The 24,739-nt window shown below is 33.7% G+C and overlaps 1 protein-coding gene and 1 long non-coding RNA gene across 14 annotated transcripts in view; one reads left to right on the forward strand and one right to left on the reverse strand.

The window, feature by feature from the left end:
• Nucleotides 1-24,739, forward strand: part of LOC126724163 (callose synthase 2-like) — a 176,381-nt gene that overhangs the window by 88,444 nt on the left and 63,198 nt on the right. The window lies entirely within an intron of this gene.
• On the reverse strand, nucleotides 2,968-3,745 carry LOC126724178 (uncharacterized). Its single transcript, XR_007654667.1, has 2 exons — nucleotides 3,437-3,745; nucleotides 2,968-3,311 (listed from the first exon to the last, which is right to left on the reverse strand). It is a non-coding gene; the product is annotated as an uncharacterized LOC126724178 (long non-coding RNA).

Genomic DNA, 24,739 nt, shown 5'->3' on the forward strand with positions numbered 1-24,739 from the left:
GTTAATGGGTCTCCAATTGACTTTTTTGGGAGTTTGAGGGGATTGAGACAAGGGGATCGGCTATCTCCTATATTGTTTCTGGTTATGATGGAGGTTTTTAGTAAGATGATGAAAAGAGTTGAAGGTGCTGGTTTACTTTGAGGTTTCAAGGCTAATGGTAGAAGGGGTGAAGAGGTGTATGTCTCATACCTTTTGTTTGCGGATGATACGATTCTGTTTTGGATGCAGATAAGTAGCAGATTCTACATGTTCAGATGCTCCTTCTTTGTTTCCAAACTGTGATAGGATTAAAGGTTAATGCTTTCAAGAGTGAAATGGTTCTCATTGGGGAGGTTCCTAATATTCATGTCTTGTCAGAGATCTTGGGTTGCCGGATTGGGTCTTTGCCTATAACCTATCTTAGTATGCCACTGGGGGCATCCTACAAGTCCCCTACTATTTGGAATCCTATATTGGAGAAAATTAAGCACAAGTTGGCTGGTTGGAAGAAGATGTATTTGTCAAAAGGTGGAAGACTGATGTTGCTTAAGAGTACATTATCTAGTCTTCCGGCCTACTTTTTCTCTCTTTTTACAATCCCTATGCATGTCGCCAATAAAATGGAGAGGTTGCAAAGAGATTTTTTGTGGGGGGATTCCAAGACACATCTGGTGGGATGGGATAAGGTGTGTGGACATTTGGAAATTGGTGGATTAGGAGTAAGGAAATTAATTACTTCTAATAAAGCCTTACTAGGAAAATGGTTATGGCGGTTTGGGGTTGAGGAGACAAGGCTTTGGAAAAGGGTTGTAGCTCTAAAGTTTGGGGAAGATTTTTTGGGGGGGGGGGGGGGGGAGGGGGGAGGGGGGTTGGACTTCCAAGCTATATAGGGAGGTACATGGGTGTGGTTTATGGATAAGCATCCGAATGGGCTGGGAAGATTTTAGTAAAGATATTTGATTTAAGGTAGGAGTGGGGATTCGAGTGAAGCTTGGATAGATCAATGGTGTAGGGATGATCCACTTCAATTGACCTTTCCAGTTATGTATGGGATTGCCTCCAATAAAGGGGCATCAGTGGCCTCTTCTCTTGAACGGTTGGGGATAGAGGAACGGAGAAGTTGGGACGTTCGTTTCATTCGGAAACCAAATGATTTGGAAATGGGTGGTGTGAATGCATTTCTCCGTACTTTGGGCTCTAATTTACCTCCAACTAAGAATGGAGATCGTATGCAATAGAAGTTGTCGAAGAATGGGGATTTTGATATTCGATCGTTTTATAATAAGTTAAGAGGACCCTTACCCATTATATTTCCTTGGAAAGGTGTTTGGAAGGTTAAGGCCCCTCGGCATGTTTCTTTCTTTGTGTGGACTGTTGTATGGGATAAAATCCTTACAAGTGACAATTTGAGGGGTAGAGGGATGGACTTTGTTGACTGGTGCATTATGTGTCATTGTAATGGAGAGATGGTGGATCATTTGCTATTGCATTGTGTTAAGGCTTACCGGTTGTGGAGTTTCGTGTTTAGATCTTTTGGGATTTCTTGGGTCTTGCCAAGATCAGTTGTAGATACTCTCTTTAGTTGGTGGAATTGGCCTGGAAAGCATTTGTCTAGCATTTGGAATTTAGCTCCGCTATGCTTAATGTGGTGTGTGTGAAGGGAGCGAAATTGGAGGACATGGAAAGTTCTGATGATTAGTTATTGGTTTCTTTTAGTGGCTCCCTTTTTGATTGATCTAGGGTTTGGGGACTCACCTCTAGTGACTCTCTCCATATGTTCCTTAGCTCTCTTCTTTGTAATTAGTATCTTTTCCTTCTTTTTTTATCATCTTTTTCTGTAATTTTTATCTCTGTCTTATGTTTTTCTGTATGAGGTAGTATTTTTGAATATATATCTTTATTACTTAAAAATATATATATAAAAAAATAAAAAATAAAAATAAAATAAAAAAACTATATCAGGAACTTGAGTAGAAAGTCACAGTTGAATTTGTCCAATCAGTCTTTTCAAACTCATTATGGAAAGAACAGGAAGCCTATAATGGATGGTAAACAGTGCTGCCTTTCAAAATACCATGCACTAATTGATTTTTTTCTTTTTTCTTGTAAATATTTGTGCGTGTTTGCGCGCGCGTAATCAATCTTACCAAATTGGGCGAGGATCTTTGAAGACAACCTGCACATGAGCCCTTATTCTCTGGAGTAAGGCCCCGAGTTAACCGAAGTATCCATTCTATGTTAATACAAAATTCAGATACAGGTGTACGAATACGGATCCATTGATGCCCTTCTTGAGAGCAGTAATGACTTAAAACTACTAGTAGTACTAGCATAGTTAGTATCAACAGCTATTGCTTTTGTTGCTATACCCTTAATTATGATTAATAGATTTATAGGTTTCTGTTTTTGTATCTACACATTTATATTCTGCTCTTTGTCTTCCTAAATTCCTGTATTTATGGTAACTGTCATAGTCAGTGATATGGATCTTTCATAGAATATGCCACTAGTCCACTTAGTTTCTTAATCTTATTGATGGCATTTAAGAGTAGCACATACATTGAGGACCATAAACTGCCAATTCCTATCTATCCTTATTAATTTTAGACTGACTCCAATTTCCCTACCACCTAGCATTTTTATCTGATGATAGGCAACTCTGAAAAAGCTTGAGACACATGTCAAATGTCACTCCTTTGCCAAATATGTCAAGTGCTTGAACTCTACAAGTTGGTGGGCACTCCCCCAACAACAACAAAAAGATTATTTCCATCCTAGTAGATTTGGAATTCCTAACTCTTGACGTGTGATCAATTTTGAATCTCAATCAATTAGATGAAGAACCTTTGATGTCTTCTTTCCTAGTAAAGAAGTACTAACACAAAGTAACAAAGATTATTGTATCCATGATTAGCCACCCCGGTGCATCTTAGTGTCTCGATAGCATAGTGTAGACAAAATTATTGCACAATAGTGTAGACAAGAGTGTAGACAAGAGCGTGATTATGCGAAATTCATTCCTATTAACCTAATCATATGCTGAAAATTGTTTCCAAAAGACCACACAAGACAAGAAAGAAATAGTAACAAATCAATTACAATGAAAATATAAGGGGGAGGGGGGAGATTACAATGGCAACATATTACAAACTTTCCCCAATTTATTAGGAAAAATATGCTTCAACAAGTGAAATTTGACTTAAAGATCACCAAATCCAATGCAGAAATTTACAAACTTTGCCGAGACCATTAATACCCAGATCATAATTTTGAGAGAAAGCTGTAACCAGAAGCTTATCAAGGCATACCTAGATGATTATTCACTCTAATTCCTGTCAATAAGCTAAGCATCAAAATCAACCGCCATAGCAAACGAAAGTAAAAAGACTGAATTTTTAGCTCATTACAAAATCATATTATGATGTGAAAACGAAAGAGAGAATGGGAGAAATGAAACCTGGTGGAGGAGACTGGAGAGGAGCTGAAATAATTGCTCATCTGCTTTTCCTTCCTCTGCCATGATTCTCTGTTTCTGTATTTTGGTTTTTGGGTACTTCTGGCTTACTCTGTTTTAGCCAACGTCACCACTTGTTGAGGCGAAAAACTGTTGTTGTTAAAGCAGCCGGAATTCTCCATGCCTCCAACAACTTCATTTATTTTTTATAATCGGGTCCCGTAAGTTACCCAATGGGTAATTGTTAATAAACAATTTAAAGAAAATTTAGAAAATACTTTTATGAAAAATAAAAAAATTTGTTAAAATATTAATTTTTCTTTTCTTTTCTTATAAAAATTTTATTAAAATAGTTTACTAACAAATACCCTTAGAGTATTTATTAACTTTTCTCAATTTGATAATTATATATTATAATGAATGTAAGAAAATTTGAATTATGAATGTCTATTGAAAGTACTAAACAACCACACATTCCTCTTAAAGTCTTAGCAAATATGTTTACTAAAGATATATTACAGATATAGTTTCTCTCTTCATTTGTTTCAACAGAAAACCTTATATAAAGATAGTTTTCAGAATTTTTCTATATTTGGCAGTATTAAAAAAAAATGGATCAAAAGAAAACTATTTCTTAACTTATCTTATTTAGCTTTGCATGTGATAAAGTTGTTTTCCGCTATATTTTCTAGAAAACAAATCTATCTCACGTGAAGCTAAATAAAGAAAACAATTCTATCTCACGTGGAGTTAAATAAAGAAAGTTAAGAGAATTTTCCAACTCATTTTATGGTTGTTGCAAAATATAGGAAAATGAAATATTTTCTAGTAAATACTTTTTGAAAAATAATTTATTTTTAGGACATGTTAATGTCAAAACAATCAGAGAGACTCTATAAACACAAAAAATTTCACACTGACTAATATGACAAATTGTTAATAGTAGGTAAAAAATAATGTTAGTGGTGAGTCAAGATAAAGATTCAACCCTTAAGCGTGGCAACAATTATTTTCTACTGCATACAGTCTAAACTGTAATTAGGCATATGCGAGAAGCCAAATTTAGTTGTTTGCCGGTCATAGAACAAGAGGAACAACTACTGGTTTTACCTGATAAGCTTGTCTAGAGTCTAACAATACCTAAACCAAAAGCTAAGAACTACCACATCCTACTATGTCTAGCAGGAGATGAAGACAGTCACACCCTTTTGGCACTGAATCGAAAGGAACCACACTCTAGTGAAATCACATAGACTGGCCAAGTGAAACCTCATAAGCAAACCTTACAAGTAGCTAGGAATCAGAAACTCATGGAAACACAAAAGATCAAGCTCTTCATTAATAAACATTGAACATCTCAACCGCCACTATCAATCCAAGTAAATACTTTAATCATATGAAGAAATTAAGATTAAGTGATTAACCTACAAATCAATATTAGTCAAAAAAAGTAAATAAACGTTTAGGAAGGGACTCTTATAAGTTCCTAGTGGTAATGTTCCGGTGCTTGTTGATGGAGACCAGGGCCGGCCCAAGGCCCCCACCACAAAAAATATTTACCCTTTACAAAAAAGCCCCCATCCCATTGTAAAAGACCCAAAATTTTGTAAAAGATATGAATTTTTTCAAATAATTGTGCACTTTTAATTATTAGTGATGTTAAAGATATTACAAATTTTACTATAGATTTAAAAATTGACATGTTATCAATCACAAAAAAAATATTTTAAATATTCATCAATTACATTATTGAAGTTCATCAATTACTGTTATTGTCATATTATATTGTGAACATTTTGTAGTAACTTTAGCATTTTTTTTTTTTTCTAACTAGGCTTTAAAAAAAATTTACAAATGTGTTAGATCATCAATGATGATTAATCTTCCTTAATAGTTTGAAACTTTCATATTTGTAAACTAATCTACTACAAAGCCACACATCAATTAATATCATAGATTACACATTAGATTATAAATGTAATTAACTATGTATCGTCATATATCCAAGATAAATTAATTTTCTTCTTAAAAATATTTTTTTTTTCTTTTTGTTAAATTTATGTTTCAACTATGATATTCAATTCTCTATATGAAATTAACCTTAGTTTTAATTAGTATTTTTCATTAAATTATGTATTTAATTCATCAAATTAACCTCAATTTGATTAGCATTAAATAATTTTATTTAATTAATATATACATATAAAATGCCCCACATAAATCTTTTGCCTTAGGCCCCAAATTAACATTAAATTATTTAATGTTAATCAAATTGAGATCGGGAGGATATTCAAAGATATTTTTTGGATAATTTTTTATCCTTATACAATACGAGCCATCCTCAGTTTCCTGAGAATCTTGAGAGTCTCATACAAACTTGTGTAACTGACCAACATAATTTGGAGCTTTGTAGAGTACCCTCTAGAGATGAGATTAAAAAGGTAGTGTTTGGAATGAAGGCTCTTAAAGCCCCAAGGTTAGATGGCTTCCCAGTGCTTTTCTATAAGCACTACTGGGATATTGTTAGTGATCAACTAACACTTGTTGTCTAGGGCTTTTTCCACAATGGCTAGCTGCTGAAGGAATTCAACAAGACCTTTATTTCTCTTATTCCTAAAAAGAAAGGTGCGCACAATTTTAACCATTTTCACCCTATCGATCTTTGCAAATTATTGTAAATAGGCTGAGACCTTTGCTAAACAAAATGATAGATCCTACTCAAGTGGCCTTTGTACCGAATAGGTGGATAAATGAGAATGTGGTACTAGCCATTGTGCATACTTCGAAACATACGGGGAAAAAAAAAGGTTACCTTGGTATCAATTTAGATTTCCAAAAAGCCTACAATAGAATGGAATGGAGTTTCTTGATAGCGGTTCTTAAAGCCTTTAGGTTTAGCAGCAATTTTACCAAGCTCATCCACCAATGCTTATCGTCAGTAGAGTTTACCTTGCTGTTAAATGGGGGCCAATGTCCAAGCTTCTTCCCTTCTCGAGGTCTTAGACAGGGCGATCCTTTATCGCCTTATCTCTTCATCCTAGGAAGTGAGGTGCTCTTGAGGCTCTTAAACAGGGAAGTGTCACAAAAAAGGCTTTTGGGGGTTAAAGTTTCTAACACTGCTCCGCCCATCTCCAAGCTATGCTACGTAGATGACATTATTTTGTTCTGTAAAGCTAAATCTACCGAGATTGCCATCCTCAAATCCTACCTGGAGAAATTTTGCTCTTGGTCGGGTTAGCTTATTAGCATGGAGAAATCTGGTTGTTTCCCTTCTAAAGGGGTAAGTTCCCAATTCATTAGTCAGGTTAAGCATACTTAGGGACTCATTACGTTGCCTCAAAACTCCACCTATCTTAGGGTCCCCCTATTTCTTTCCAAGAGTAGAAATAAAGATTTCAGATTTATTAAAGAGAAGCTAGATGACAAGTTATGTGGCTGGAAAAGCAAAAATTTGTCTTGGTTAGGTGGAGCTACTCTCATCAAATCAATTGCTCAAGCAATTCCGATCTATGCCATGTCTGCTATTTTGCTCCCTAAAGGCTTGTGTGACCAACTTGATGCTTCAATTCGTAGATTTTGGTGGAATCCAAAAGAAAAATTTTCGATCAATTAAGCTAGACAGATTTACACAGTAAATCCTGCAGAACACTCAATTCCAACTTTACATATTAACACACTTTGAGCAAGTCTAAAACAAGACTAAAAACATTTTGATCATGGTTTGCCAACATTACAAATTGAAGTTCTAATACATTAGCTCCTAATTCCTTAGAACCTAACAGGGGTCAATAGATCGCACAACAAGGATTAAAAACTAATCAGAGTGTGCCTGCTCTGATACCACTTGATAGGCTAAGAATGTATTGACCCCCAATGGTAAATTAACCAATTAATTTGCCAAGTGAATTAATTAAGTCAATTTAACATACAAAGAGTGTGGTAGCACAAAAAAATCACCACCTAAGTTAAATGTAGTGGAAAATAAATTTGACACAGGTGATTTGTTTACAAATGGGGAAAACCACCGAGGCAAAACCCCACCGGGTTAATTTAAGGTCAACACTCCCAATAATTCACTATTAACAAAATAAGCGGTTACAAGTAAAAGGAATCCCAGTACTTAATGCCAATTTACAGTTGAACCGTTACCCCAACACACAATCAGGCTTGTAATGTAGTGACTATCTCTCCTTTCAATGCACGGCTCCAAGTACATGAAAAACCAATTGATACACGGATCCTAGTACGTGACTAACACACCAACTTGAGAAAGATGTTGACTGCAATGTTCTTCAGTTCTTTCAGACGATGAAGATCAAGAAGCTCATTGGTTACAAAACCCTTGGCGTACAAATGTAGTAGCTTTTGCAAGAGAAAGATGAACTAGGGCAAATTGTCTCCGGTCACAATTCGAGTGAATGATCACTTTGCATCAAGTTGCATCACCTTAGACGGCCCTTAAAATAACCCTTATATATGTCTAGGGTTGTGAGAAAAGAAATCCTACACAAATAACTTGGATATGCATGAAATACAGATTTGGAAATCCAAATTTCGTAATTCTCGATAGATACTGTATCTGTCGAGCTGCTATCGAGATCACTCATTAAACCTCGATAGATTTATCTATTAAGCTTTAATGAACAACACTTCTTCACTTGTTTAACCAGTGATGAGTTATGTCAGGTGAACACCCGTGTTGGCTGTATTGCAAAACGAAAAGCTGCCATGGGTGGTTTCACTGCTTATACTTCACCATCTTCATCGGCTTCAGAGGATGAGAGTGATGATGGCTCTGGCAGTGATGATGCTGATGAGGACGATGATGCTAGCTCGCCCAGTGATGATGAGATGTCTACTTGATGAATTTACCCTTTGTCACTCGTGACAAAAATGGGGAGTAGTTTTGATATGGGAGTAGTCATATACATAGGGGGAGAGTTAGCATAAGAGATTTTTGTGATAGGGGGAGTGTTTATACTATGAGGGATATAATGAGGTTTTTAGGTATTTTCTTTTCTTTCTTTTACATTTACCTCACGTATATTGGTCTTGTGACCATTTGACATACATTCTACTTATATTTGGGTTTATATCTATTGATGTATGTTATTCACCTATCTTTACATGTGTTGTTTCTTTTCTCTCTTTATGCACATGCTTCTTATATATTGTATGCAATCTTTTATTTCTGTTTCACACTAAGATACCGTGATGAGTTTTGTTTAAAGTGTTTCAGAAATACAGGTTGTCAAATTCTTCTTGCAAAGTTTTTCAAGAGTTTTTGTTAGGATAGATTTTATTGTATTCAACAAATGAATATGAGTTAAGTGATTTATGACTTCTCTCATATGTTCATTTGTTTGTTGTGGTTTTGTCACGGCTTGCCAAAGGAGGAGATTGTTAGGATATACGTGATTCAATGTTAGGAACATATGTCAATATAGAATTGGCTAATCCTTTGACAAAACACACTTTACTTATAATTGGGTAAATCTATGATGTGTTTATTGCTTCAAGGAACAAGGTTTCAAGTTCAAGTGTTAAAGCCGTGCAAGTCTGTCCAAGAATAAAGTGAAGAAGTGCTAGATTTTAAAACTCGACAGCTAGTATCTATCGAGTTTTAAAAGGCTGCTAAAGCCCGATGCTCAACAGCTTCTCAACAGATAAGCTATCTATGGAGGTTTATGAAATTCAGTTTTTCAGAACTGATTTCAATTCAATTCATGAATAGATGTTCAGGCTTTCTTTTCTCACAACCCTAAACATATATAAGAATTGTTTCAAGGGCCGTCAAAGGTTGCGCAAGTGTGAAGCAAAGTTGTGTTCATGCAAATTGTGACCGGAGACAGAATTTGCCCTAGTTCATCTTTCTCTTGCTGAAGCTGCTGTGTTTGTACACCGTAGGGTTTTGTAACTAAGGAGTTTCGTGATCTTCATCGTGTTGATGAACTGAAGAACTTTGCAGCCAACATCTTTCTTCAGTTGGTGAGTTACCCACGTATCGGGATCCGTGCATCGAACTGGTTAGTCACGTACTGGGAGCCATGCATTAAAAGGAGAGATTGTCACTACAGAATAAGTCCAATTGGGTATTGGGGTAAGAGTTCAATTGTAGGTTGGTATAAGGTACTAGGATTCCTTTACTTGTAATCGCTTGTTGTGATAATAGTGAATTCTCGGAAGTGGTGATCTTAAAATCACCCGGTGGAGTTTTTGCCGTGTAGGTTTTCCTCATTCATAAACAAATCACCGTGTCAATTTAATTTATGCTGCATTTTGTTATTTGGTGATTTTTTTTTGTGCTACCACGCGTATTGCATGGTAATTGAATTAATTAATTAACTTGGCTAATTAATTTGTTAATTCATCACAACAAGTCAATACATTCTTGGCCTAGCAACCATGACAAGTAAAAAATTTCAAACTTAATGTACTGGAATACCTAAGCAACTGTTAAACCATTACTAATTCAAATATGTAGGCTCACCTCTTGCAGAACTCATGAGGTTATTTGCATACTTTGTCAAAGTAATTAGTAGAACACAAACATTGAATTGGAATGGATTATGATGTAAACAAAATTTTTAACCTTTTTTTAATTTATTTATGGATTTGAACGTGTATTTGAAAATTGAATGTGGTGTAGTGCGGTTAATGATTTTATTTTACGTATTTGTTCCCAAGTTTTCTCATAACTTAAACTTAGGGTTTAAGGGTATTTTTGAACCACATAAAAGTCTAGTCCAAAGAAGGGAATCTTATTATAGATAATACTAGCCTCTACACATGCGTCTTGTGCGTGCTTAGAGGCTCTTCTATTTTTTTTTTTTTTTCTAAAAAAAAAAAAAAATCATATATATACTAACTTGGAATTCTTGCACTATCCAACCACCAAAGTTCCTAGGGAAGTGATGAGCGTAGTATGGAAAATTTATTTCATTCACAAACGGATAAATCATCACACTCATAGAAATTTTGGTGATTGGATAATGCAACAACCCCAAATTAATATATATGAAAAAAAAAAAAAATAGAAGAACGTCTAAGTACATGCGTGCATAAATGCTAGTATTTATTAAACAACCTAATAACATGCCAGTAAAAAGGACTATTCTTTTCCACCATGCCAAGCCTCATCTTAGGTTATACCATGTTATGCCAAAACTCATCTCACATAAAATAGGGAACTTAAGGATATTCTATTTTAAGTGTATGAGTTAAAGTAAACAACTAATGTATTTCTAAATTGCTACAAAATACAAAACCGTGAATCACAAAAGAAAAAGAAAAATAGTAAAAAGGAAAACCAAACAAACAAAAAACGTAACGATGAGGGGGAAAGAAAAAAACTGAAGTCGGAGAACAAACTCTTTCCCCATAAGATTTAATATATAGAGCATGGCTCTCCAATTTTTGTAAAGAACGTATGGAAAGTGGGTGAGTGCTCCTAGTTACTGAGGGCCCCTCTTGAGCAGACGTTTTCTCCAAATTTTGTATTTCTATCCTGCTGTTGTTTTGCAAATATTTCAAAAATTACTAGAGCATATATATGTATATATATACTCTAAACTCATCACACATGCTTTGTGTGTGCAATAATACTCTTTTTTTTTTTGATTTAGTATTATAATTTTTAAAAGTGGTATATAAATAACCGTTTGTATTTTTTTTTTTTTTAAAGAAAGAGATAAGGTAATGTGGAATAATGTTTAAAAATGAGATAAAGATAGTGTCCTAAGTTTTAGGCTCAATGGAGAAGATAAAAGAAAAAACCTAAAACTTAAGAATAATAAATTACTCTTTTAACCAATTTGTGTTTTAATTTTTGTGGGTATATATATATAACCAAAACTTTTGAAGCTCTCACAATTTTCCACGTCAGCACAATATTTAAATTAAATTATCATTTTATTTAAATAAAATTATTATTTTTAGTTCAAACTTAACTAGGAGTGAAACTCTATCTCTCTAATAGGTCCAACTTCAACTCAAACTCATCATTATCATTTTTTTTAAACAAAATTATTTTTGTTTAATCAAAACTTAATAAAGAGTGAAACTCTATTTCTCTAACAAGTATAACTTAAACTCAAACTCAAAAGTTGATAATCTATATTAAAACAAAAAAAAAAATTATGATAGGCCTAAAAAAAAAGAAAAAAGAGAGACTCACGTTGATAATCATGAGTTTGATTTTTAGGTTGAATTTTTTACTAATTATTTTTTTTTATTGTACATGGCAGATAAAGCATCTCTATTTTTTTCGAGAAAATCTAAGCTACGTCCTATGTCTTCCAACCTAGGAAATGATAATTTTTTTTAGGTACATTATATATAAATTTGTTGAATTTGGTTTGGTTCTAAAGTAGAATTTAGGGATTCAATAAATTTTGAAGTTTTAAGTCTTGAGGTTTTTGGTATTTGCATCTCAGTAGGTTGATCATAATTCTTTACCTTAAATGCTTTTTATTTAAGTTCATGTGATTTTATATTTTCTTATTAAAAGCTATATTCTTTATTGATTAATTATTTTTTTAGATTAATTTCAATTAATTTTTTTCTTCAAAATGTCAATAGTTTTTCCTTGCATCGCACAAGTTAGCGACTAGTTAATAATATATATATATATATATATTTATATATACATACTAGACTCATCACACGAGCTTTGCACATGCAATAAGATACTTTTTTTAATTTTATTTTAGGTTTAGTGAAATAATGTTCAAAATTTAGATAAAGATAAAGATAGTTTCCTAATTTTTAGGATTTTGATAAAAGCTTGAAAGCCTAAAATTTAGAAACTCTTTTAAAAATGGTAAATTACTCTTTTAATCAGATTGTATTTTTAAATTTAAAATTATTGAACTTAAAGATAGGGGTATTTTAGAGAGTTTAAGAATTTTTGTGAGGATATTTTAGTATGCAAAATGTTGGAAACCAAACAGGGAATCTTGTTATTAATAGTACACACACACACGCACACTATTAATAACAAGATTCCCTTATTTCGTCTTCAACTTTTAGCATACCAAAATATCCTTATACAAATTCTGAAATAACGCACCCTTTAGTTTAATTTTATTTCCTAAAAAAAAGAAAAAAAAATGTTAAAAAAGTAATACTATCTCATGTACAAAAGAAAGAAAAGTTCAAATATCTGATTCCTATATGTATTTGTTATCTATTTAAATTCAAATATTTCAATTATGTTTATAAAAAAAAATACAAAATTACTTCTTCAAAAAAAAAATAATAATAAAAACCTTATTCTCACCACCCATTTGTATTCAAATGTCTGATTCTTATCTATATTTGTAATTTATTTTAATTCAAATACTTCAATTATTTTTATTATAAAAAAAATTACTTCTTCCAAAAAAAAAAAAAACCCACTACCTCACTGAAAAACTACCCATTCTTATCCTGAAATTTATATATATATATATATATATATATGTATATGTATATATATTTTTATTCTTTAAAGCATTCCAAAATTTTTGTTATCAAAATTATATACAGTTATCACAAATCTCCATCCATCCACACTGTTGAGTTAAGATAGCTTAACCCTAGTTAATTAATTCAATTTACCCAAGTTGATTAATTAGGTTTAATTGTATGCAAATTGTGGAAGAACTAACAAATCACCAATAAACTAATATGCAACAGAAAATAAATAACTCGGTGATTTGTTGACGAATAGGGAAAACCTCTCGCAAGGCAAAAACCCCACTTGGAGAATATAAGGCCTCCACTCTCAAGAATCCACTAATCAACAATCAAGCGATTACAAGTATAAGGAATCTTACCAACTACCTTGGTCTATCCCGAAACACCAACCTACAATTGAACCTTCACTCCAATAACTAATTCGACTTGATCCTGTAGAGCGTTCTCTCCCTTTATGCACAAATCTCTAATCTTTGACTAACCCTTTTGCACAGATCCAAGTACATGACTAACTCCAGCAACTTGAACGACGTTGTTAGCTACAAAGTTCTTCACTTCATCAACAATGAAGATCAAGATGCACTTGGTTATAAAATCCTATGGTGTACAAATGTAGTAGCTTCTCACAGAGAAAACAAATCTCTAGGTCATTGTATCTGTGTGAGACGGCTCTTAAAATAAGCCTTATATATGTCTAGGATTTTGAGAAAAGAAACCCGAAACAAATACATAAGCTTGGACCGGATTTTAGTCTTGGAAATTCTGAAATCGTATTTCTCAATAGATCGAGCTGCTGTCGAGCTATTTATCGAGCTTCACATTAAGTTTCGATTGTAAAGTTGAATTTATTCAACTATGTGTTGGCTTTGTTCCATACCAAATTTGCTTATAATTCAGCATTTAGAAACCATGTATTTAGGCGGGAATAATGTAAGGGTTGTGTGTGAGAGAATGTAAAGAATTGATCAAGTGTGTGCATCAAAAGGCATCTCGCTACTGGATCACGCGACTGACTCGTGAGTGGTGACTCGCCAGAATCCAGTATACGTGTGAAGCATGCAGAAAGTTGAAGAGTCAGGATAGCTGGATCATTACAGGACAAAAAGTATAGTTTGGCCATTCTGTTATCTGGTGTTGTTGTGTATTGTCACATGCATGTTTAGCTTTGTACCTCCGTACAAATGGCTTTGTGCATTAATGAGCTTAGCTTATTCTCTATGCACTTGTAGCTTTGTGGGAAACATCTTGACATCTATGTGATTGCTGTAAATAAATCTTCAAACTTGTCATAAATGATTAGTTAATAGTTTTGTTGATCTTGAGATATGCATAGACTTATGCCTATATCTCTTCCTACTCTTTTTTTTTTTTTTTTTTTTTTTTTGCTTAAGAGCTCAACCAATGTCAAATCTCAAAAAGACATAATGAGTTACAAAAGCCGTCACGCAAACTAGTATTTGACTAGGAAAAAATGAAAGCGACATGTACTTAGAATGTATGGTGCCAAAAAGCCAAAGGCTTACTTATTAAATTGAAATATCAAAAATGTGATGTGCAAACTCAAGCAATTGTTGATCAAACCGAAAAAGATTTTTGAGTATTTTAGTTGTTTTTGGAAAGTATTTTGTTTTGAAAAATTTTCACCAAAATTCCAAAAATTTTCAACTCTGCCTTTTGGCAACTCACTCACGAGTCACGAGTTTTTAAAGCTTTAATCGCAAGTTTACCTAGAATGTGTCGCGAGTCATTGGCGAGTAAGAGTTCAAGTAGTGAAAAAGATTTGGAAAATTTTTCAAAATCTGGGTTTTAGACTTTTTGGCGACTCACTCACGAGTCAGTTGAGTCGTGAAAATCGTGTATTTTGCATAAATAGGGTTAAAACTCAAACAGTTTTTCAAAAATTTTTCAGTTTCCCTCGCATCACGTGCTTTTCTCTTTGTCTTCTCTACCTCTCCCTCTCTTAAAACTACCATTTTCTATCCAAAAACCTCCATTTTCATCTTCAATCTTCACTCCAAATCCAAGAAAAGGTCTGGGTTTTCACTCCTTTTTACTTTGTTTCAAGTTTAATGCATTATTTTTCATGGATTTGTTGTTTGTGTTGAGATATTGAGATATTTGAAGAACATGGGTTTTTGTTGTTTTTGATGATATTGATATATGGGTTTTGTTGAGATAGATGGTATAATGCTTGTTTTACATGTCTTGCATGTTTTTATTACATGCCCATGCATTATACTATGTTTTGTGTTGTGGTGTGCATACCATTTTGTTGATAAAATGTCCATTTAGATGTTTTTGTGTGTATATTTGGACTCCGTTGAGTACAAAATTTAGGGATAATCATGTTTCCATGTTTGGAACAACTAATGATTATGTGTTTTCACACTTTACCCTTTGCATGGTTTCATGCCTAATATGCACACTTTTTCATATGATGCACATACCGACAAAATCTTTGACATGATGTATGTATTTAGGAGAGACATGTAAATCATCTTAATCTTAGGGATTCCTTCATTCCTAGCAGTTTTGAAGGACAGAGCAGGGATAAACTCCTTGGTGAATTCCCCAGAGTTTGTGAACCTTTGATTAGAGAGTTCTATGCTAATGCATCACTCAAAGAGGATCACATAGATTGCTGGGTTAGATGTCGTGCATTCACTCTTGACATGGAGGGCATTGACAGTACACTTGGGCTTGTAGAACAAGATCATGAAGGGTTCATTCCATTCAAGGACAGAATGGTCTCTCTAGAATCTATGCAACTCCGCATTGGTAGCTATAGGGAAGGAGGATGCCTCAACACAACCTCCTTTCCTTCGGATTTGAGATGCCTCGCCTACATCATGATGTTCAACTTGTATCTGACAAGAAAGTTGTCAACCATCAACAGTGCTAGAGCCATATTCCTCATGGAGGTTCGTGAGAAAATCTACATTGACATTGGTACACACTTGTACTACATCATTATCGAAGCCACAAAGACAACTTCATGGTCAAATCTTGTTCTCCCAAATCTTATAATGAGGATTCTTCATGAAAATGGTGTGGAGACTCCACAACACATAAGCCTAATAACTCCATCTTCGTCCATTAACCCTCAAACAAATCCTAAGGAGTAGGGTTCAACCTGGAGATGAACAAGCTGAAGAGCCTGAAGAAGCACCTCCTGTTGATATAAAGACTGAAGTGGAAGGACAACAACCTCCTCCAAGATGTAGTGGTGGTCGAGGTAGGAGCGGAGCATCATCGTCTTCATCAGTTCCTCCCAATGCTTTTCAGATCATACTTGAGAGGATTAATGGTCTTCGAGATGTAGCAAATGAGCATTCCAACAATCTTGCAGCAATCCAAGACCAAATCAACTTGTTGGCAGCCAAGTTTGATAGCTTTACTCACTAGCCTTAGCCCTTTGGCCATTCCGATCAAAAAGGGGGAGTATTATGGGTAGTTCTTGAGGGGGAGAACATAGCATTGGTTTTCATAGCACTAATGGTTTTTAAAGTTTTTATGGTTTTCATAGCACCTTGATTTAGTACTCTATTGGTTTTAGTACTTTGTTTTTAAGAATGCTTGGACATTTTGTGTTATGGATACTTGGATGTTTTAGCTATTTAAACTATGCTTTTATGTACCTTTGCTTATGTAGCTTAGTACTTTTAGTTAATGTTGTGCATTTTCTTTAGTACTCTTGTGACCTTGTTGGATCTTGTACCCTTGGTGCAATTGCTTTAGTGTTCTTGCATTGATTGAGTGTTGGACATGCAAATGATACCTTGCATTAACCTTATTTGCTTGCATGTTCGGATGTTCATTCATCGAGTGAATGTTCATTCTAGTCACTATTTATAGTGATTGTTCTTGTATGGTCAAGTTATGTTTCATTATCATATTCTTTCTTGCTTGATCGTATTGTGCTTGCTCCATATGCTTTCTAAGATTTCCGCTTACAATGAACTTAATGATTGCATTTTACGATATTGTTTTTAGGAAACTTGTTTGTATGGTTCAAGAGCTTCACATATCTAGAATTAGTTGTGAGTGAGTTTTGGCAACTGTTCCCAACTCACATATTTAAGTCTAGAGTTTGTTTTAGGGTTTTGTCACGGAATAGCTAAAGGGGGAGATTGTAAAGTTGAATTTATTCAACTATGTGTTAGTTTTATTCCATACCAAATTTGTTTGTAATTTAACATTTAGAAACCTTGTATTTAGGTGGCAATAATGTAAGGGTTGTGTGTGAGAAAATGTGAAGAATTGATCAAGTGTGTGCATCAAGAGGCATCTCGCGACTGGATCTCGCGACTGACTCACGAGCAATGACTCGCCAGAACTTAGCACACGTGTGAAGCATGCAAGAAGTTCAAGGGTCAGGACAGCTGGATCACTACAAGACAAAAAGTACAGTTTGGCCAATCTATTATCTGGTGACTAAAACTCGTGACTCATCCCAGTCGCGAGTGACTAGCTAGTACAACCTATTTTGCTGAAAAGTGACTTTTCACATTCCTTCTCATACCCTACTTTAAATACCCTTATACCCACAAAATGTAGAGAGCTTCCGGAGAGAATTTTGAGAGACAAACCCTAGAGAAAAACAAAATTGACTAATCCACAATCTTATACATTTGATTCTTCAAATTCTTCTACTCCCATCCTCTCCATTGTCATACTCATGAGAGGATCTTAAGCCAAATCCTTACCTCACCACATTCATAGTAGTGAGAAGGTTCTTGGTGTTTGGGAAGCAGTTTAAAAAAACCAATTCATATTGGTTGATGCAATGGGCTAATTGCAGGATCTGGTAAGTTAAAGAGGACAATGTTAGGCATAACCCTGTTGGAGCAAGAAGCTTGGAGGGCTTAGGTGCATTAAGTAGATTAGGCTTGGAAGGTCTCTTACTATTCATTTATTCCAACTTATTTTCTAGTGGATCATTTTATCGCTTAAAGGGTGGTGGAGAGATTTTTCGCCGAGTTCTTCGGTTTCCTCTTTGATAACACGTACCGGTGTTGTCTTGTGTTTGTTTCTCTATATCCCTTACTCTTTACTTTTAATTACAGCTGAGTTGTGATTAAGATATGGCTTAGAGTAGTTTGCATATTTAGGTATCACTTATATTTCATTTTTCGTACATATATTGTTTGAATATAAGTGTGTATTGGTTTATTTGAATTTGGGGGTCTAAACATTCACTAGTGTTTTATACACTAAGTGATCTTTCATCGATAGCAAGCATATGTCGACCTATCCGTCGAGACTTAAAGAACAGCTTATTTTTCACTTGTTTCTTGGACCAATCTTCATGCCTTTTAATACAAACACTTGATATGCTTGAACAACATATTTCTTGATGTATTAAACCCATCTTAGATCTATCCAATTACAAGTAAAGTGCATTTTGTCAAAAGATTAGCTAATTACATAAAACATGACCCTAACACACACTAACATATATCATCTTTATTTTTTTTCAAATCTTAAATTGTTTTACTTATCACAATTCTTATCCCAATCAATAAATTCAAATATCTCATTGGGTTTCAACTTCTTAAGGTACAAAATTGCCCTCATTTGAATGTTAAAATTGCATTTACCCACTACTATCTCAACTCCCTTTAGCCACTATCAAGCATATCATGTCTCCCACCTTCCTGCTTCGTAGATTCATTCTAATTTAACAAACCCACTAGTTTTATGATAGAATCAAACGCAACTACCTTTGAAATCCGCTGAATTTCAATAGTTAAAGGTACACTATATCTAATTTATCTGAAGAAAAGAATTTTTATTGAGGTATGTATTTAAATGTGTTTGTTGTTGACAGAGAGCTTGGCGAGAGAGACAGAGATCGTTGACTACAAGCCCAGTCTTAATTTTTATTGAGGTATGTATTTGATTCCTTTGTAATGTTTTGTAATGTTGAGCCTATTTTGATCGATTTTTGGTTTTACCGTAAGCATAATTACACGCGCTTTGCGTGTGTGATGAGTCAGTATATATATAGTTCTATTTCACAATTAAAATTAAGATATGGTACAAGATAATTGTATGGTATTGATGAAGATAATTGCAACTTCATTTATAAAAAAAATGAAAAAAAGCAATCCAAAATATCAGTTATCCATTTTTTTTCATAAGATATATGTGCAATTACAATTAAGAGATGATAACTACAAAATTCAATAAGCTATAAGAATCAATTTAATGACTTCCAAAATTTGAAGCATATTCTTACATACCTTCTTTTCTAGGTAGTGTTGATTATGTAGCTCTGTCACGAAATGGCTCTAGCAAAAAATCTACATGAGTTTTGTGTTTTTTTCCTTTCCAAAATAAATAAATAAAATAATTAGTGCAACTAAACTTTAATGATGACTACCAAAATTTAAGGTTTACTATAACATACATTCCTTTCCCTTCCTTTCCAACAGTATTAATTATGCAGATCTATCCCAAAATGGCTTTAGCAAAAAAACTACAAAAACAAAAAACAATAATGCATAATTGTCTATAAAGAGGATGAGATGAACAATTTTGTAAAGAACGTACTAGAAGAAGGTGGGTGCTCTTAGTTACTAAGGACCCTCCTAGAGTAGACTGCTCTCCAAATTTTGTATTTCTGTTCCGGTTGTTTTTTTTTTTGCAAATATTTCAAAAATTAATTGTGAATTGAGATTAAAAAAAAAAAAAAGAAGATGAATGTGATATATATTTTTTTATTTTTTAAGTAAAATGATCAACTTTAGAGATAAGCAGAAAATATAATTTGTTTTTTGAACGTGTGTTTTAAAGTAGTGTAGTGATATAGAGAAAAGATTAGAATAAGGATAAGTAATTATTTTTTAAACGAGTATTATGTTTTTTTTATTTAAAAAAGTGGAGGTATTTTATTTGGAATTTGGACTCCTTGTGACAAGATTTTTTTTTTTTTTTTTTTTTTTTGAAAAAAGACGAACATGATTATTTTTTCTTCAAACAGATAAAAATGATTAATTTCAGAAATAAATAGTAACTATAATTTCTCTTTCAACGTAAGTTTGAAAGTGGTGTAGTGATGTAGAGAAAAGATTGGGTAGGAAAAAATAAGATGAACATGGGGAAAGAAGGCTAATTTTAGGAGTTCTCTTATTTTTTTTATAGGAATTTTGTTTTTAACTAGAGGTGTTTTATTCAAATAAAAAATTAATAAAAAAAATGGAAAAAGTTGAGGGAATAAAAAGATGAACAGGAAAAAAAAAAAAAAAAAAAAAAAAAAGAAAACCAAATTTTATGAGTTCTCTTTTTGAATTGCAAATGATAGTGGCTGTAAGTGTTGTAGAGAGTATAGATAAATTTGTTATTTATTTGACATTTAAGATCCTATTTCTAGGAGAAGTTATCTTTTGGGTTGTTGACTCTTTCAAAATTTGGTTTGATGCCAACCAACCCCAAAATTTGGGCTAATAGCAACCAAACTTTGGTGTGCTAACTGCATTTTACTAATTTTATAAAAGAAAACTAGAACTACAAATCTACAGCCACACTATAAATAAAGGACATATTAACAACTCTATTTTGCACCCTACCAGTTATACATTTCTAGACAAGCAAAATGAGTCCTTTCAATAAAAACGTATCAACATTGTTGTTGCTTGCATTTTTTATAATTGTTACTACTTTCTCTATGAATGCAGAAGCTGATGAATTTGAAGTCCATAACTTAGCGACTAAGACCTCGAAAGTTAATGTCACTTGTGCAAACAGCTTCAATGATTTTCCTTCCTTTTTCGTTGCCTATAATGAGAAACACGTTTTCGAAATTGACAATGCTAATGCAAATATCAACTGCTTTTTCCGATGGACGGGGGTAATCCACAAGTTCCAGATTTACGATACTGAGAGGGACCAGTGCGTTACTTGTATTTGGAATCTTAAAGCTGATGGTCCATGTTTTCAAGACCAATTGAGAGGTGGTGAAAAATGTTATCCTTGGGATAGTTAATTCTATGTTTTTCCAAGGTGTGTTGTAATAAAGGAGATTCATTCACAATAGTGTTCTTCTTCTGGGTTTTAGAAAAAAAATAACAATAATATTTGGGATATTATGAATGTATGTCAAATAACAATTTCAACAAGATCTTTATAAATATGTATGTTTGAGTTTGGATGAATGATATGAGTAAGTTTGAGGCCTTAAATGATCAATTGGGATCATGCCTCGTGAAATAGTTGTCACTAATTTGAGTTTGAGATAACTAATGCATTTGCGTCTAATTCTTGTTATTGCCATGCTACATTAGTGGTCTCAAATAATGCACCCTCTAAAGCAATTACTGTCGGGCTTGCCAATGTATCTATTTGCCATGTGCATGGCATCCCACATTTTTATTTTGTATTTTTAAGGTCTCGGATATTGTCTAGTGTTGGATTCACTAAGTGTAGTTTGTGAACATTTTTTGAATTTGTAATTTACTTGGATTGATTGGCTCAAAATGTTCATACCGGAAGAAGTGTGCTCTTCAACCAAAGTTTTACAAATTTTAAAAATTTGTTTTTAGATCTTATTTCTCTTATTGTTTTATGTATTATTTTGTTTTAGGAGGAGAGATACATAAAATGTGAGAAAAATACATATTTACCCTTATTTTTAACAGAGGTGGATAACAGAAGACTAAAGGATATAACCTCAAGTAGGCAAAGTGTTAAGTTTTGAACCATGGGTAGGAAAAGTGCAAAAGGATCAAACCATAGATGGGTTTACTATATTTTGCCCTTAACTTTAACATAGACAAGGCTAGCTCATTGAGAAAATTGCAATTGAATGAGTTGGAAGAAATCTGGCGTGATGCATATGAGAATTTTAGGAGTCATAAAGAAAGAATGAAGGTTTTTCATGACAAACATATTTTAAGGAAATCTTTTGAATCATCTCAAAATATTCTTTTGTATAATTCTAGGTTACATTTGTTCCTTGGAAAATTGAGATCTAGATGGACTGAACTTTCATTGTTAAAAATTTTTTCCCTCATGGTGCAATAGAAATTGAGAACCCTAAAAATGGTAACATATTTAAGGTGAATGAACAACATCTTAATCCATTTCTTGAGAAATTTTCACAAGTAGAGGAATCCATTAATTTGGAAGATCCCATTTATCAAGACTTTCCAAGCAATTAGCATTAGTGTTTGTTTCGTAGTTTAGATTGTGTTTTTCTTTTTATTATTTTTGTTGTTTTGTTTTCTAACCCCTTTTGCAGGTGTTAATTTTTTTTTTTTTTTTTTTGTTCATTTATATTTATTTCTTCAAGGTACTCTCTGTAATCTCTACTCTTTATTGCTTTTCCATGTTAACATTGATGACAATGTAAATTTTACGTTGGGGGAGGACATTGAGATAATTTTCATTTGCTTTTATTTTATGTTAATGTTTTGTTGTTGTTATTTTTAGTGATTTTTTTTTTTTTAGTCCAATTTTTTTTTTAGAAAAAAATAAATTATTTCTTTAGCATGAGTTCTAAGTTGAAGTTCTTTATGCTATTTCTATCTAAAGAATTCCACTATTTTTTTTTTTAACAAAAAATGAAAAAAAGAATTCCACTATATTTCATACTCAACTATTATGCACATGCACTTTAGTCACATGAACATGTTTCTTAGTTGAGAGACAAAGATGACTTTGAAAATCTTGAAAACAAAGTGTAGATACTTTAACTCATGTGAGAATTAAGTCATTCATTTCTTTTAGAGAGTTATTTTCTTTTTATTTCATTTTTCATTTGGAAGCACATAACTTTGTTGTTTCTTAGTCTCATTATTCTTTCTTTTGGTCAAATACTAAGAAATATGCATTTGAATAAATACGCAACCTCTTTTGCAATACACATCACTAGCCCGCTGCTGTAGCATAAGCTATAGCCATATCAAATAGCTGCCTCAGCGAAACACATGCACCAAGAGATGCCACTGTTCAGCCAAGTCATGTTCGCAGTTCTGGATGTGTTGTTCAACAGCTCGCAGTTCTGCATGTGCTGCTCAACAGCTCGCCACTGAAGAATACACTATCAAGTCATATCATCTTTATTCACGTGAATACTTACCCTTACTTATAGTCAAATCCATGTGAATACTTGCCCTTGCAAAACTCCTTTATAAAGTCCCATTTACATCTACCCTTGCAAAATAACTACACATACCAATCTAAAGTCACATTTTCCAATGTCAACGCGCAATTGGATGCTACCTTGTTTTCCAAATAACTATAGGAGTGAGAGATTTTGATGAGAGGGAATACTACGTTGGACTACGATGGGAGTGGGACTTCCGCGTGAATGAATCCAACGCTCTACACGATGATCTTGTGCAACTCAGATCGCCTCTTGTCAATCGTATCTCACTCATACTACCACGGTGAAACATGCACCAATATGAGTGTACAGTGACTAAAATATAAAAAGAGAATAATCTTATGATACTCCGTAAGTGCAGGTATCACATGCTACAACTTGCGGAAGAGCTAGCCACCGCAACCAACAGGCAACTCACTCCGGCGGAACGTAATAATGTCCTTAACTACGAGGATTACCTGTCAGAATGAATGCCTATGTGGTGTGTATCTTATGTCTATAGGTTAAGTTAATAATGTTAGTAGCGTTAGTGTTCGATATGTAATGCATGCATATTGGTGGCATCGTGTAAGAATATTTAAGTTTTCTATGTTATGTTATAGGTGCAGCCGCCACAACCAACAGGCAACTCATTTCGGCGGAATGTAACAATGTCCTCAACTACGAGGATTACCTGTTAGAATGAATTCCTATGTGGTGTGTATTATGTCTAGGGTTAAGTTAATAATGTTAGTAGCGTTAGCGTTCAATATGCAATGCATGCATATTGGTGGCATTATGTAAGTTATTTTAAGTTTTACAATGTTATGTCGTAGGTGCTTATTGAAAAACATCATGTGTGGGAATATTTAACTTTTATGCGTTATGTGGGAATAATCTAGATTACAAATAACTTGCATGCTCCTCACAATCAATAATAAGGTTTACATAGTACAAATGCAACAACAGTGACACACATACATATAAAACATAGTTAAGCAAAATAATTCTCCAACAAAGTCCAATTACACCACGACACGATTACTCTTCATCTGACATCTCCACGTCTAACTGAAAAATGGGATCAGCAAGAAGTGATTGCATGTATTGTGCGTGCTCATACAACTTACACTCCACTGACTCTTGAATCTCGACTTGGGTCTGATATCGATTAAGAAGTATCTTCATTCGACTATTTTCTTCTCTTATGCAGTTCAACGCTTTAAGAAGTTCGTCAATCATGTCTCTTGGCAACTGCGACATGAGTCGTAGAGGTACTAGCAACTTATAACCAACCAACTTATCATAAAACATTTGCTGTTCACGGAATAACCAAGCCCACTCTTGTCTAATGGTATTGTGAACCCTTGCACTATTTCATAGATTCGGATCGATTAGATAGCTGAACTCATCTCCCAATACCCAACAACGACCCATAGCAGTGAATAAATCGCAAGGCCTATAGATGAAAGGGTTGCCAGAACTAGACATTGACGCTGAATACAATAACATCAAATGATCAAGTTAACAGTGTGCATCAACTGTTGGTAAATAATGTAATGCTACATAAGATGGTACACGACAAAGACATTCATAAATTCGTGTATTATTACATGCTAAAAATGAAATACTAACACTCACATTTGACCATAAACATTAGATGTTGTTGTTAATGTCTGACCAATGATGATTATGTACACGCCCCAATATGATTGTGACCAATAATGATTATGTGCAATACAAAATGTTGCTATGGTAAA

Source organism: Quercus robur, chromosome 4, assembly GCF_932294415.1.
Source record: "Quercus robur chromosome 4, dhQueRobu3.1, whole genome shotgun sequence".
Classification (NCBI taxonomy): domain Eukaryota; kingdom Viridiplantae; phylum Streptophyta; class Magnoliopsida; order Fagales; family Fagaceae; genus Quercus; species Quercus robur.